Below are 15,522 nucleotides of genomic sequence, written 5' to 3'. Positions count from 1 at the left end.
TGTGGCGCTCATACAAGTTGATATGTTCTCTCCAAATAGATCTTACGAGTGGGATACTACTGGCCCACTATGGAACGTGATTATTGTGAGTTTGTTAAGAAGTGTGTGCCATATCAGTGGAAGGGAGACATGATTCATGTTCCAACACAAGATTTACAATTGATTAAAACACGATAGCCTTTTTCTACATGGGGCCTTGACCTCATTGGTAAGATCCATCTCCCTTCCTCAGATGGACACAAGTTTATCATTGCAGCTACTGAATACTTCACCAAGTGGGTTGAAGATATTCCCCTCAACCTTACCACTAGTGTCCAAGTGTCCAAATTCATATTATACCACATCCTTTTTTTCTATGGAGTCCCCTCCACCATCATTACTGATAATGGGCCCCCTTTTAAGAACCAACACATGTGTGATCTATGTTCCACATTTCATATCTAGCACCATTAGTCCTCCCCATAGTACCCATAAGGTAATGGTCAGGAAGAGGAAACCGATAAAACTTTTCTATGTATCCTTAAAAAGGTTGTCAATGAAATAGGTCATGACCAAAACCTCCACCTCAATCCCGCCCTTTGGGCATAGCCCACTAGCATCCAAAATCCCACTAGAGCCACTCGGTATTCCCTTGTCTATGGTGCGGAGGTGGTCTTACCGATTGAGGTCGAGATTGTTGATTAATGATGAACAGTTAGCACCAGACCAGTACTGAGAGGGGGGGGGAATCAGTGCAGTCAAAAACACTTTCCTAAAACCGGTTAGATAGCAAACACTGCAAATGGCTGGCAAACAGTAACACCGGTCTGAAACAGAGTACAACCGATAAAGCTAAGAATGACTGTGTCAAGCATTAACCGGTTAATCACTTATCTTTCCACTCAACTTAATACTACACTTCCATTTCACCCTTATGCATGAACAGGTAATCTATCATCAAAAATATAATAACAACTAGTTGAACATGATTTACCTTTAGACACAAATCACTTAAACTATCACAAGAAAAACACCACACATGACACACAAATTTTTCACGTGGAAACCCAACTGGGAAAAACCATGGTGGGGATGAATACCCACAAGTTGTTTTTGAACTCTTTAGAAGTCCGCTCTATTAGGAGCCTAGTCCGGTTAAAGACTTATTACAACAGGTTCTGTTAGGAACCAATCCTGCTAGGGATTACCCAGTTAAGGGATGGCTAAATACCCGGTTAAGGGTTAAACCCTGTTAGAGGTTACCTTGTTAGAGGATTTCAAGAACTCAATGAATTTGAGTCACCCTGTTAAAGGATTTACAACAAGCTGGTTAAAGCTACCCTGTTAAAGGATTTTCCAACTGTTGAGGTGGTTAGAGATCAATAGGTATTACAATGATCTAGTAACAACACTCAATGCCAATGCAGATCCACTTTAGTTCCTCTTCTCCTTCTGCACTCACACTCTACAGGTATCAATCCTCTTATTCGGTCTGGCAAGAATCGCGTATCTCTGCACTTAGATACACACACAACATTTGCCAACAACCTCAGAAAGAAACACAACATCGACCTTATAGGAAACAGATAGGTTAGTAGCATAAGCCCTAAACCCTAAAATTTTTAGATTAAGCAATTCAAACGGTTCAATCCTGACCGTTGAGCATATTACATTAAATGCAATAGTCTTGGACTGATCTCAAGATATTCACCATCATTCGTTCTCCATCGCATTCATGGTGGCTGGTAACCCATCATGCATTTTCACCGTTTACAGACTTCGCACATTCTTGAGGTAGATAGGAGCAATCTCCTTCATGCAAGATCCTTCACGCACACAAGGCTGACGTGGAAACAGAATCTGTTCTTCATTACAATGCTAACTCATCACACAATGTTATTGGTTGAGTCACATAGGCTTGGAACACATCAACCGGAAACCCTGAAGTTGAGACTACCAACCACTAGTCATACAAAGCTTTCATGTACCGATTCCCATACCAACATACTGGTTCACCATCATACCGCTTCACTTTAGCACATATACCAGTTCACAATCATACTGCTTCACTTTAGCACATATATCGGTTCACAATCATACCGCTTCACTTTAGCACATATACCGATTCACAATCATACCGGTTCTCTTGCCAATTGCAAACTTCAATATATCGGTTCACTCTTTAGCATATTGACATCAATGACAACATACAATGTCATCATGTCTTCATACTACCGGTTCACATAATGCCAACAATCTCCACCTTTGGCATTGATGGCAATATACAAAGATATCTCTCCACTTCACATCTTCTTCCCCAATTTCTGCAGATATCTTATCTTCTTCGCTTCACATCTTCTCCCCCTTTGACAAAAATGCCAAAGTGGAGGCACAAGCTTCCCTGATCCATTATGTTGCTCCCCCTGAGGAGTAGCATCCTTCAACACATCAATCCTGAAGAGATTTGACAATGCAATACCTGACTGATGTGGAGCACATACCTTAGTTCACCTCCTGAAGGGGCAACACCCCTAATTCACCTCTTAAGTAGGTAAATGTAGCCTTTGGGAGAGGCTTGGTGAATATGTCTGCTAACTGCTCCTTGCTGGAAACATGTTCTAGTGCAATCTCTTTGTTCTGAACCTTTTCCCTCAAGAAATGATACTTAAGCTCAAAGTGCTTGATTCTAGAATGCAAAATCAGATTCTTGGGAATATTGATAGCACTTATGTTATCACAAAATATGCTTACCAGTTCAAATACATGAACTTTGAAGCCATTTAGTACATGCTTCATCCAGATTGTCTGAGTGCAGTTCATGAAAGCTGCAACATACTCCGCTTCTGCTGTAGACTGAGAGATACAACTCTGCTTCTTACTCATCCGTGAGACTAGTCTACCACTGAGAAAGAATGCACCACTAGTTGTGCTCTTCCGGTCATCCACATTACCAGCCCAATCAACATCTATGAATACTTTCAAGTTGAAATCATTGCTATAAGGATACCACAATCCATAGTCAATAGTTCCCTTTAGATATCTAAGAATCCACTTGACTGCAACCAAGTGGGATTCTCTTGGCCTTTTCTGGAACCTTGTAGTAATGCCAACTGCATGTACAATATCCGGTCTGTTGTGCACTACATAATGCAACTTACCAATCATTGATCAGTATTCCTTCTCATCAACCAAGGTTGAGTCATCCTCTTTGGATAATTTACAACCGGTCACCATTGGTGTACCAACCAATTTCTTGTCTTCCATGCCAAAGGTCTTCAAAACCTCTTTGACATACTTGGACTGAGTAATAAAGATTCCATCTTTCATTTGCTAAATCTGTAGTCCAATGAAGAACTTAATCTCCCCTATGAGTGACATTTCAAATTCCTTCTTCATCTCATCTGCAAACACATGACTCATCTTGTCATCTCCACCAAAGATTATGTCATCAACAAATACTTCACAAATCAGAATCTGATCTCCTTCTGATTTCAAGTAGATATTACTATCTTCACTTGTTCTCTCAAATCCAATCTTCACAAGATGGGAGTGCAGGCATTCATACCATGCTCTAGGTGCCTGCTTTAGACCATACAAGGCTTTATGTAGCCTACACACCATGTCACTGTCTTCAGATAGGGAAAACCCATCTGGTTGCTCTATATACACCTCCTCTTCAAGTACTCCATTTAGGAATGTAGATTTTACATCCATTTGGTATACTTTGAATCCTTTAAAAGTTGCATATGCAAGAAGCATACGAACTCCTTCCAATCTTGCTACTGGAGCAAAGGTTTCTCCATAGTCTTCTCCTTCTTCTTGGGCATATCCTTTACATACTAGTCTGGCTTTGTTCCTTACCACTGTCCCATCCTCATTTAGCTTATTTCTGAAGACCCATTTGGTTCCAATGACATTTTTATGCTTCGGTCTAGGTACCAAGGACCAAGTACCATTCTTTTCTATCTGATCAAGTTCTTCTTCCATTGCCTTGATCTAGTCTTCATCTTTATTGGTCTCTTTGAATGATTTAGGCTCAAATTCAGAGATCATACATGAGTTTTCTCTGATCTTTCTTCTTGTAAGAATTCCTGCATCCTTGTCTCCTATGATCTGCTTTGGATCATGATTGAGTTTGACATACATGGGTATGTTCTTAACAACTTCCTCTTGCTTTTCTTCATCATCATCAGCATCTACCAATCTAGGAGCACTATTACTGGTGCTGGGTTGATTTGCAACCGGTTCCCAGAAGGTTACTACCGATTCATCTCTCACTTGCTCACTGTCGGTTTCCTCCGGTTTCTTAGAGTTTTTATCAACCCTAATACTGATGCTTTCAACAATTCTCTGAGTCCTATTATTGAAACATTTGAGAGCTTTACTTTTGGTGGAATATCCTAGAAATATTCCTTCATCACATTTTGCATCGAACTTGCTCTGATGTTCACTCCTCTTGATATAGCATTTACTACCAAATACTTTAAAGTAGCTTACCACTGGTGTCTTATTGGTCCTGTATTCATAAGGAGTCTTATCCTTTCCTTTCTTGATGAGTACCCGGTTCATTGTGTAGACTGTAGTGCTCACCGCTTCTCTCCAAAACATGTGAGCAACCTTTCCTTGGATTAACATAGTTCTAGCCGCTTCAACCATAGTCTGGTTGTTCCTCTCTGCTAAGCCATTCTGCTGAGGAGTCCGGGGGGCAGACAGTTGCCTCTTGATGCCATTCTCTTCACAATATTTGTTGAATTCACTGGAAGTGAATTCCCCTCCTTGATCAGTTCTAAGGCATTTGATTCTTCTACCGCTTTCCTTTTCTACCAGTGCTCTGAAAGCTTTGAACTTTCCAAAGGCTTCAGACTTGTCCTTCAAGAATGTGACCCACATCATTCTTGAGCAATCATCTATAAGTATCATAAAATACCTATCTCCCTGCACACTCTCGGTTTTCATAGGACCACACAAATCAATATGCACAAGATCAAGTAAATTGTCTATAGTGAAAGATTTACCTTTGAAGGTTGAGGAAGACATTTTCCCCAGTTGACATTCTCTACGCAAAGGATTTTCCGGTTTGCTTAGCACTGGCAATCCTCTAACTACCTTGATCTTACTGGCCTTCACAATGTTATCAAAGTTTACATGGCAGAGTCTCCTATGCCATATCCAGCTATCATCAAACTTAGCCATAAGACAGGTACTGATATTTGCATTTAGCTGAAATAGGTTACCTTTGGTCTGCATACCGGTGGCCACCAATTCACCATTCTTTCCTTTGATTCTGCACACTCCATTCTTGAATTCTAGAGTGAGTCCACTATCATTTAGCTGGGCAACACTCAAAAGGTTGTGTCTGAGACCATCAACCTAATACACATTGTCAGCACTGCTCTTTCCATTCAGAGAGATGGACCCTCTGCCTTTGACCATACATGGTGCATCATTACCAAAGTGAACCACACCACCATCATACTCTTCCAAAGATAGAAACTTGCTCCGGTCACCAGTCATATGGTGAGAACAGCCACTATCAATAATCCACTCATTGGAATTATCAAAGTAGAAGACAAGAGCCTTCTTGTCTGACACATCTTCCTTGACAGCAACAAACACAATATCTTCATTTTCTTCATCTTCTGATTCCTCATTAGTGACACCTTCATCAACTGCCACAAAACAGTTTCTCCAGTTTCCTCCTTTGAACTTCTTGAACCTTTTTGGTTTTTCCTTGTTGTCACCATTAGGATAGTTTATAGCAATATGTCCTATCTAGTTACAAGAAAAGAATTTCAAAGGGAGTTTACCTTTATATTTACCGGTTCCCTTAGGAAGTCTCTTGGCAAGAAGAGCTTCAAATTCCATCAGAATCTCCTCATCATCCATTTCTCTGCTCTGTCTTGGTTCACTACTGGTGCTTGCTTCTTTTCCTTTTCTAGATGGTGCAGCTGATGCTCTAAAGGCTAATTCAGTCTTCTGCACACAACCATCAAACTATTTAACTCATAAGCAGTCAACTTTGCAATGATGGAGTCTAGGGATACCTTAATCTTGTCTATTGACCTCAACTCCTGAATTGTTGCAAACCTTATTGCATAGACTGGTAATAAGGATCTCAAGACTTTGCTTACAACAGTGGAGTCTTCTATTTTGCCTCCTGCACTCTTGATGTCTCCAACAACAGTTTTGATTCTTGTTCCATATTGTTGAATGGTCTCTCCTTCAACCATCCACATGTCTTCAAACTTACCCCTAAGGCTTTCTTCTTTAGCCTGTTTTACATGCTCATCTCTACCATAGATATTTTCAAGAGTATCCTATACTTCTTTGGGATTTACTTTATCTTGGACATCAATAAACTCAATGTCAGATAAAATACTAATTAGGGCTTCCATGACTTGCCCATTCTCCTGCATCTCTCTCTTTTGGTCATTGGTGAGAGTACCAGTAGGGGCAACATAAGCATTCTCAACATAGCTCCAGTGTTGAGCACCTATGCTTCTGATGTATATTGTCATTCTGTCTTTCCATATATTGAAATTATCTCTATTGAAATTTGGACCTTCCCTCTTCATCATTAGAAATAGGATCTTTTCCCCAAGCAGTTAAGCTTATAACATAGAGGACCTGGAAGATTTCTCTGATACCAATTGTTGATTGATGATGAACAGTTAGTACTGGACCAGTACTTAGAGGGGGGGTGAATCAGTAAAGTCAAAAACACTTTCCTAAAACTGGTTAGACAACAAACATTGCAAATGACTGGCAAACAGTAACACCTGTTTGAAACAGAGTACAACCGGTAAAGCTAAGAATGACTGTGACAAGCATTAAACGGTTAATCACTTAGCTTTCCACTCAACTTAATACTACACTTCCATTTCACCCTTATGCATGAACAAGTAATCTATCATCAAAAATATAATAACAGCTAGTTCAACATGATTTACCTTCAGACAAAAATCACTTAAACTATCACATGAAAAACACCACATATGACACACAAATTTTTCACGTGGAAACCCAACTGGGAAAAACCATGGCGGGGATGAATACCCACAAGCTATTTTTGAACTCTTTAGAAGTTCACTCTGTTAGGAGCCTAGTCCGGTTAAAGACTTATTACAACAGGTTCTGTTAGGAACCGATCCTGGTAGGGATCACCCAATTAAGGGATGGCTAAATACCCAGTTAAGGGTTAAACCCTATTAGAGGTTACCTTGTTAGAGGATTTCAAGAACTCAATGAATTTGAGTCACCCTATTAAAGGATTTACAGCAAGCTAGTTAAAGCTACCCTGTTAAGGGATTTTCCAACTGTTGAGGTGGTTAGAGATCAATAGGTATTACAATGATCTGGTAACAACACTCAATGCCAATGCAGATCCGCTTTAGTTCCTCTTCTCCTTCTGCACTCATACTCTGTAGGTATCAATCCTCTTATCCGGTCTAGGAAGAATCGCGTATCTCTGCACTTAGATACACACACAACATTTGCCAACAACCTCAGAAAGAAACACAACATCAACCTTATAGGAAACAGATAGGTCGGTAGCATAAGCCCTAAACCCTAAACTTTTTAGATTAAGCAATTCAAACGGTTCAATCCTGACCGTTGAGCATATTGCATTAAATGCAACAGTCTTGAACCGATCTCAAGACATTCTCCATTGTTCGTTCTCCACCGCATTCAAGGCGGCTGATAACCCATCACACGTTTTCACCATTTACAGACTTCACACATTCCTGAGGTAGATAGGAGCAATCTCCTTCATGCAAGATCCTTCATCCGCACAAGGTTGACGTGGCAACATGATCTATTATTCGTTACAATGCTAACTCATCACACAATGTCATCGGTTGAGTCACATAGGCTTGGAACACATCAACCAGAAACCCTGAAGTTGAGACTACCAACCGCTAGTCATACAAAGCTTTCATGTACCGGTTCCCATACCAACATACTAGCTCACCATCATACCGCTTCACTTTAGCATATATACCAGTTCACAATCATACCGCCTCACTTTAGCACATATACTAGTTCACAATCATACCAGTTCTCTTGCCAATTGCAAACTTCAATATACCGGTTCACTCTTCAACATATTGACATCAATGACAACATAAAATGTCATCATGTATTCATACTACCGGTTCACATAATGCCAATAGAGTTACCTTCCTTGTGGGCATCCCTAAAATATTTTGTTTCTGATGAAGACTATCAGGTGGGAAGGCTAGCTCAACTAGATCTTCTTGACAAATAGTGTTAGAAAGCATATGATCATCTACAGACATATAAAGCTAGGCTCAAGAGACAATAACAGAAGAAAATATACCCTCCTAAATTTGATTAGGGTGATATGGTGCTCCAAGAAAATCCATGAAATCAACGGGATAGAGAAAAGAAAGGAAATTTTGAAGCTTATTGGTTGGGTCCATATGTAGTAACAACAAAATATGGTTCAGGGGCCTATCGGTTATCTACTCCAAAAAGGGAGCCCCTGAATGATCTCCTAAATATCTTTCATTTGAAGAGATTTTATGCCTAATTTGTGGTAGTGTACCTCATGTTTCAAAATCAAAAAAAAAAATTGCAAAAATTGAAAAATCCAAAAATAAGAATAAAAAAATGACAAAAATAGTAAAGAGAAATAAATTCATCTTATGGTGAGAACCACTTCCTGTGGCACCTTGGGCGTGTACAAATAGTGAAAACTTGGAAACAAGCATTGTTTTTAAAGGGACAGTTCCATTATCCCTTAGCTCCTCATATCCACTTTGCCTAGCATGGTATCTCTCACTACTCACCTTCATCAATATCCACTTGTATCCACCTTTCCTGGCATAGTCTCTTTCGCTACCTGCCCCCATAGGCAACCTCTTCATGTCCACCTTTTCTAGTGTGGTACCTTTTTCTACTCGCATCCCTCTTTTTATGATTCGCATCCATTTGCTTCACCTTGTGCTTCTCCTAGACATAGTGTTTGTGCAATTTTCTCTTGTCCATAGCTATCTATATATAGTTTTATTCTTCCATATATAGTGTTGTTCTTGTGTTGTATATTCCTTGGTTCTCTTCATGGTTGTCGTGTCCATTGTATAGGTGTGCCTTGTATATAGGTGTTGATTGTACATTCACGTCAGTTGTGTTTTCAAGATCATGTCCCATCAGCTGGTTCTTGAACAATCATCCTCGAGCATCTTTGTCATCGTGATTATATCAAGTACCTTTTGTCATCCAGTCTTGTCAATCTCTCATCCAATCATCAGTCTGTGTATGATTTATCCTTTCGCTAGTTAGATAGCATCAAATACCCATCAGTTAGTTACCCCTTTGGCAAAAGATATTTGAGGCACTCATGTTGGATTTGATTCTTATTGATCTTTTTTTACCTTTTTGAGCTCCTTTGTTTCATTTCCTCTTGGTTTCCACGATCCTTCATTATATGGTGTGCTAGGAATAGAAAAACTAGGGTGTGATCTTGTGTTTCTTATTTATGCTTGGCATGTGTTTTCTTGATGTGTCCTTTATTGTACCCTGATGAGGTCTCAACTATCTCATGTTACACTAGGAAATATCTTCTGCTTGTGGTTTTTCTAGCATCGTTTCCTACATAGTTCTTTATAACTCTGTGTAGTGCTAGACTAACCTTTTGTATTTGTTTTTTGAGTTAGCCCATGTGTTGGCTGTGAAATCACCTTCGTTCCTTGTACCCTAGTGCATCATATACAATGCTAAATAAAAATAAGTGCTCACTACACAATGACCCATTTTCGCGGGTTCTTAATGCTGGAAAAATGGTGTCCCAACCTCTCATTTACATGAGGTTACTATTTATAATAGGTTTTCGATTGAACATGAAATGGTGTGAAATTATCCCCAAAGCTTTGGATTGGCTAGATAAGCATGCCAGTAAATTTTCATCGCAAGATCAGAGCTAGTTTTGAAGATATTAAAGTTTTTGTTTTTGGAAGGTGCGATGAAAGGTTTAAATTTAATTTTGATGACTTTAGACCATCCAAAATGCCCTAAAAAGTGGGTTTAATTGGCATAGAAGGTTACAATGTGATATATCACTTCATGAGCTTTCTGGTGCTTCAAATGGTTCATCAATCGGACACCCGGTTCACAAGTTATGGCCTTTGAAAGTTTGGACTCCTAAAATAGGACATATAAAATTGCATTGGACACATGAATGAGCTATAAAAGGGAGGAACACATCTTTATGTGTGTTTTGACACATCATAGGGCATCTATATTGGAGATAAGGTCAGCTCCATTTTATTGGGTGTTTTTAGCCCATGGTTTTGTAATATCATTTGATGGTTTCATGTATTGTATCTCCTATATATGAGGTGCCTAAGATAGAGGTTGTGTGTAAGAGTCTGATAGGTATTGAGTTACCTTTGAATCTCTGATTGGTGGTACTATTTTGAAGAGATTTCTCTTCAAGTATATTATAATTTGTTATTGATTTATGAATAATATATTGGGTAGCTTTTGGAGTGTGGGGTTTTTCTCCCGAAAGGGTTTTCCCCATGCAAATCATTGTGTTGTGGTATGCATGATATTATGTTTATTTATGTTTAGTTTCTATAACTATTGTAATGATCTATAAAAAAAATTGCATTACCCTCCTCTCAAGGTTAGTGTAGGAATTTGTTCCACTACTTAACTTCTTTACACTTAAGCTCCATGATCATTTCATGCATTCCATTTGTTGCATTCATCTGCATTCTCCCATCCATTATCTTTTCCCTCATCATTTCCTAATCCATAAGTTTTCACATGTCCTTGTCTTCTATTTCCTTCATCCTGGGGTAGTATGTTGGTTGAGCAACTCCTAGAGAATCTGCATTCATGCTCCACCATAGTCACATGTAACTCTGCATCTGCATTCGATTTGTACCCACATCTCCTTCCATTTTGCATCCTACATCATAAATAGGTTAGTCTACATATCCATCGTTCATGTGCATCCATATGCATCGCATCTTGCATCCACCACATCAGTCAATTAAAATCATTAATACATTCTACTCATATACCCAACTATGCATAGAAAACACCAAAAACATAATCATATAGCATATTCCTCTCATTTTGCACCATAGATAGGTCAGCATGTCTCATATCATACATATCCATCATGCATGCATAATCATTGGATCATACGCATAATTATAGAAAAGAAGTGCATCTTGCATCACAAATAGGTTAGATCATTATATCATATACATCCATAAATCATACATCATCATCCATACATGCATCATAAAACATAAAATCCAGATATATAAGATATGTCATCCAAATGTCCATCATATAGTTATCATAAGAAAATGTCTCAAAGTATATATATGTCCATCTCATGTCTTTTTTATACATATATGTACATCAATGAATGTAAGAATAAAGTACATCAGTGTATCAATACATCAATGAATAGTGGTTACAATGTGTCATTGTATCAATAAATGAACATGATAGTGCACCTGTATCCGTAACCCAAAAAAGAATCTGAATTAATCAATTTGTATGTATCTATCTCTAGGAGTTTCTCTACAAAATTTTATCCATGTGTCCTGCCTAGCTGACCTTTAGTCTCTATGGGCTATGCCTATCCAGAGGTACCTATCTTTGTGTCCCCCTATCTTGTGGCTAAACCTGTAGACCCACTCACTTGTGAGTGAGTGGCCTTACTACTGTTGATCTACCTACTCAATCTCCCTATCTATCTGCTTGATCCACTTGTGGATGTCGAGTTGACCTGCCTAGCCCTAGAGGGTACCACATATATCTCCCTCCTATCTTTCGGTACTTCCACCTCATATCGAACCTTATACCATCCTACCTCATGGGATCTATAGATTATCTCCTCTAATTGTCAATCCATCAATGCATGCATCATCCCCCCATCTCCACCTCTGCTCACCTTGGCCTCATCCCTCTCTCTCTGAGCCTCATCTCTCTCTCGCTGGTAGCAAGTGATTCGCTCGTCCATCCAACTCTTACCATTCCCTAAAGCATCCTTGGTGGCACTTAATGTGTCCCTCTCCTGATCTAGTACATCCCTCTCTTATTGTAACATATCCATGTTAGCCTGTAACCTGTCGCACTCTCCCACTAATCTGTCCCTCCTACTCAGGTTGTCCCTCTCTGCTACCATAATTTGATAATGTTGCTCTGATCTGGCTAAGGCCTCCTATAGGGATATAATGCATCCATCTAGATCAATTGGAGTGGATGATCTCTCTCCCCTCTCCTCTTGCCTTTGACATTAGTTGGTTGTCCGACGATATGCATCTATACTAGGACATGTACCTGTGCTTGCTCTTGCAGATTGTTTTTGTGCACCCTAATCTATATCCGTGGCAACCAACTCATCCTCTTGTACCTCTCCTGCCCTCTCACCATCATCCACCTGCCTGGTCATCCTCCTCAACACCCTCCTCCTCATCGCCCTGATAGCTGGCATGGCCCTAGTCCTCAAAACTGTTGCTACCACCCTATCCCTCACCCTCCAAGCTAGCTTGTACTATCCAACCCTGCCTCCTCATGCTCACATCTCTCATCTCTTGATGTTGATTGGCTCTAGCCTTGCTCTACCTATTGTTTGTGGCCTATGTTGTGCCCACCAACTCTAATATTCCACCGTAACCCATGCATTAGTTGGCCTTGCCCGTGGATCCCATGGTGCTGGAACTAATCGGGTCCACTCTAAGATTAGTCTAGCCTTATCTACTAGCGATGGCCCAAACTTGGCCATGTGCTCCCTAGTCATCTAGAAAAATGTGTGAGGTCCCTTGAGTAAATCCAATCTATGCCCAGACTACCTTTGTATCCTATCTGGCATGTACTGTTGAATAACATACTCCCATATACCAATAATATACACTAAAGTAATTATATAAGGCACGTGCTTCACATCCTTGACCCATCTGACCATATCCCTATAAGGCCTCCAAGTGATGTCATTGGAATCTAACATGTCTAGTTCCACCCTCCAATGGTGAACATCATCCATTGCTTCATAATGCAAAGTCTCTCTCCAACTAAAAAACTATAGGCTACTCTGCATCCCTATCTAGTCACCCTTCTAGCTATGTGACTACAATATGCTCCCACGCCCACACCTATAGTAATGTGATGTATCCAAAACAATGGTCAAGATGATACACAATAGCGTGTATCCCTCTATATAGCTTAGTTAATACCAAGGTCCCTCATGCCATTAGTTGAACTCCATCCATTGTCTCTATCACAACCAGGATGATACCCAAAACTATAGATCTTCCGCTTCAATCTGGTAATATGTATCCGCTCACTAGGGCACATACAAAGAAGTATATCTGCCTCTCTATCATTGTCTATGTCAAAGCCTGCTATAGTGATAAATGCCCATGATGCAGGTGCACATTTGCATCTACTAGAAGTTTTATTGCCTTTTCCTGATCTATCTATTTTTATATGCCTCTAACTCCTCATATAAGTAGTTGGTATATCTGATACACATCCTCAATGATCACTGTAATCTCTCATGTAGGTAGATAGAAAGTAGTTGTCTCACTCCTCCATCGCTCAATGAGTGTAGTTAGCATCATTCATATGCACTCTCACATGGGGCATCTGAGCCACATATCCAAGCCCGATAGTGTCAATCCTCATCCACTCAATTATGTCAAACTACTCTCCAATCCTCAGAACTACCGAGCATCTCTCCTAGCTAACTAGCATATCCATGCTCCACTGTCACACAATCACAAGACAACTCATCAACTTAATCAGTCTCTTTTTCTTCAAATCATATCCCCTTTGCCCTCTAGTGGGCATCCTAGCCTTTTATTTCCCTCAAACCCATTGTTGTTCCTATAATAGCTAGTTCGTCCTTCCTCCAATCCGACGGGTTTGCATTCCTATTGGACCTTTAATCATGAGAATGCATTCTCGCTATTATTTACGCAATCCTACCAATGCGATATTGTGTTCCCGCTATTCCCCTTTTCCCCATGAGAAAACATGCCATACCGAGAATGTGAACCTAAACCCAATCCTATTTACCCCTAGCCTATGCAATCCCACAGGCAGTAGAAACACATTCCCACTGAACCCAATGGCAAACCTGCCAAACACAATCTGGTGGGAATGTTGTTTTCTACCTAATAAATGCTAAAAAACAAGACAAAAATTAAAAGAAACAGCAAGGTTTTTCGAGGCATATCGCTCGGTCTGGAACCCGATGTTAGTGGATGCTCGTCATCACATCCAACCAATTCCTCGGTTTTCCATGGCCAGTCATCTCACTCACGCAAATAAACACTCTAGAATGCAATATAAACTCAATAAAAATTCTCCAAATCTCTCGATTCTCTATCACACCACACGCAAATGAGCCCTAATTTTCCCAAATTTGCTAGTATAAAATGCCCAAAATCCTAATTCTAATCAACCGAGCACTCCTGGATCTTTTTGAGCATAACTTCTACCTGCAACCTCCTTTTTGAGTGTCATTTTTTCCATTCCATGTCTTTTTCTACTCTCCTTCCTCTTTCCAGTTGGGGCATAGTTTCTTTTGAGATGTCGCCTCGACCCATTTTTTTTGGTGCACCCTCTCAAGGGAGCATCACTAACTATTCCTCCATCTGCCTTGGTCATTTTCTCACTCCCTATTATCAATTCATTGGTGTCTTATTGTCTTTGCATTGACGCTATTTTAGCGCCACTGCAAAGAGGGGCAAAATGTACACATCTAAATTTGATTAATCAAATTAATTGAAAAATAACTATCCTAAATTCTTTTAAATTAAATAATTATGCATTATTTAATTAATTAGTTTTCCCTCCTTCCAGATAATTAATTTTATTAATTATGCTATATTCCCCTTTTAATTAATTATTTGACAACCATAAATCATTTAATTGATTAATCCCTTCTATTAAATAAATCAAATTGCATAATTTGGTTATTTAATTCATTTCTTGTCCTTTTCTTCCTTTTTTTGCATTATGAAATTAATAAATTAATCAATTCCATTTCCTCATGTGCCTCCTAACCTTAACCTCCTATCTAATCTATCCTCTAGACCTAACCCACTAACTAACCTTGTGTTTTAACTAACCTTATCCCTTCTAACCTCCCCTCTCACATGTGTGCACAATTCTAATTTCCAAATTTTGGGAAAAGAATCTCCATTTTTGGGTGTCTCGCTCCTAAATGGACAAGTGGCTTACCTTCCACTTGTCCTTTTTTGCTTGAGGACAAGTGTAGAATCTCATTCCACTTGGCATTTTCAAGCTTCCTCTCCTCCCATCCTTGCATATTTAATCCTTCCCTTTTTTGCACAAACTATGCACTCTTTTTCATTCATACCATTGTGATGCTGAATTATTCACTCATCTTTTGCATAATCACACCATTTTAGCATAGCGTTTGCATCACATTTTAGCACAATAAACATCTTGCATTGACAATCATGGAGCAAAACCAAGCATCCGCAACATCGTGAGCACACATCAAATCGAAGGACTATCAAATTG

The sequence above is a fragment of the Cryptomeria japonica genome, chromosome 2, assembly GCF_030272615.1.
Source record: "Cryptomeria japonica chromosome 2, Sugi_1.0, whole genome shotgun sequence".
NCBI classification, from domain to species: Eukaryota; Viridiplantae; Streptophyta; class Pinopsida; order Cupressales; family Cupressaceae; genus Cryptomeria; species Cryptomeria japonica.
Note: the sequence above shows the minus strand (reverse complement) of the source record.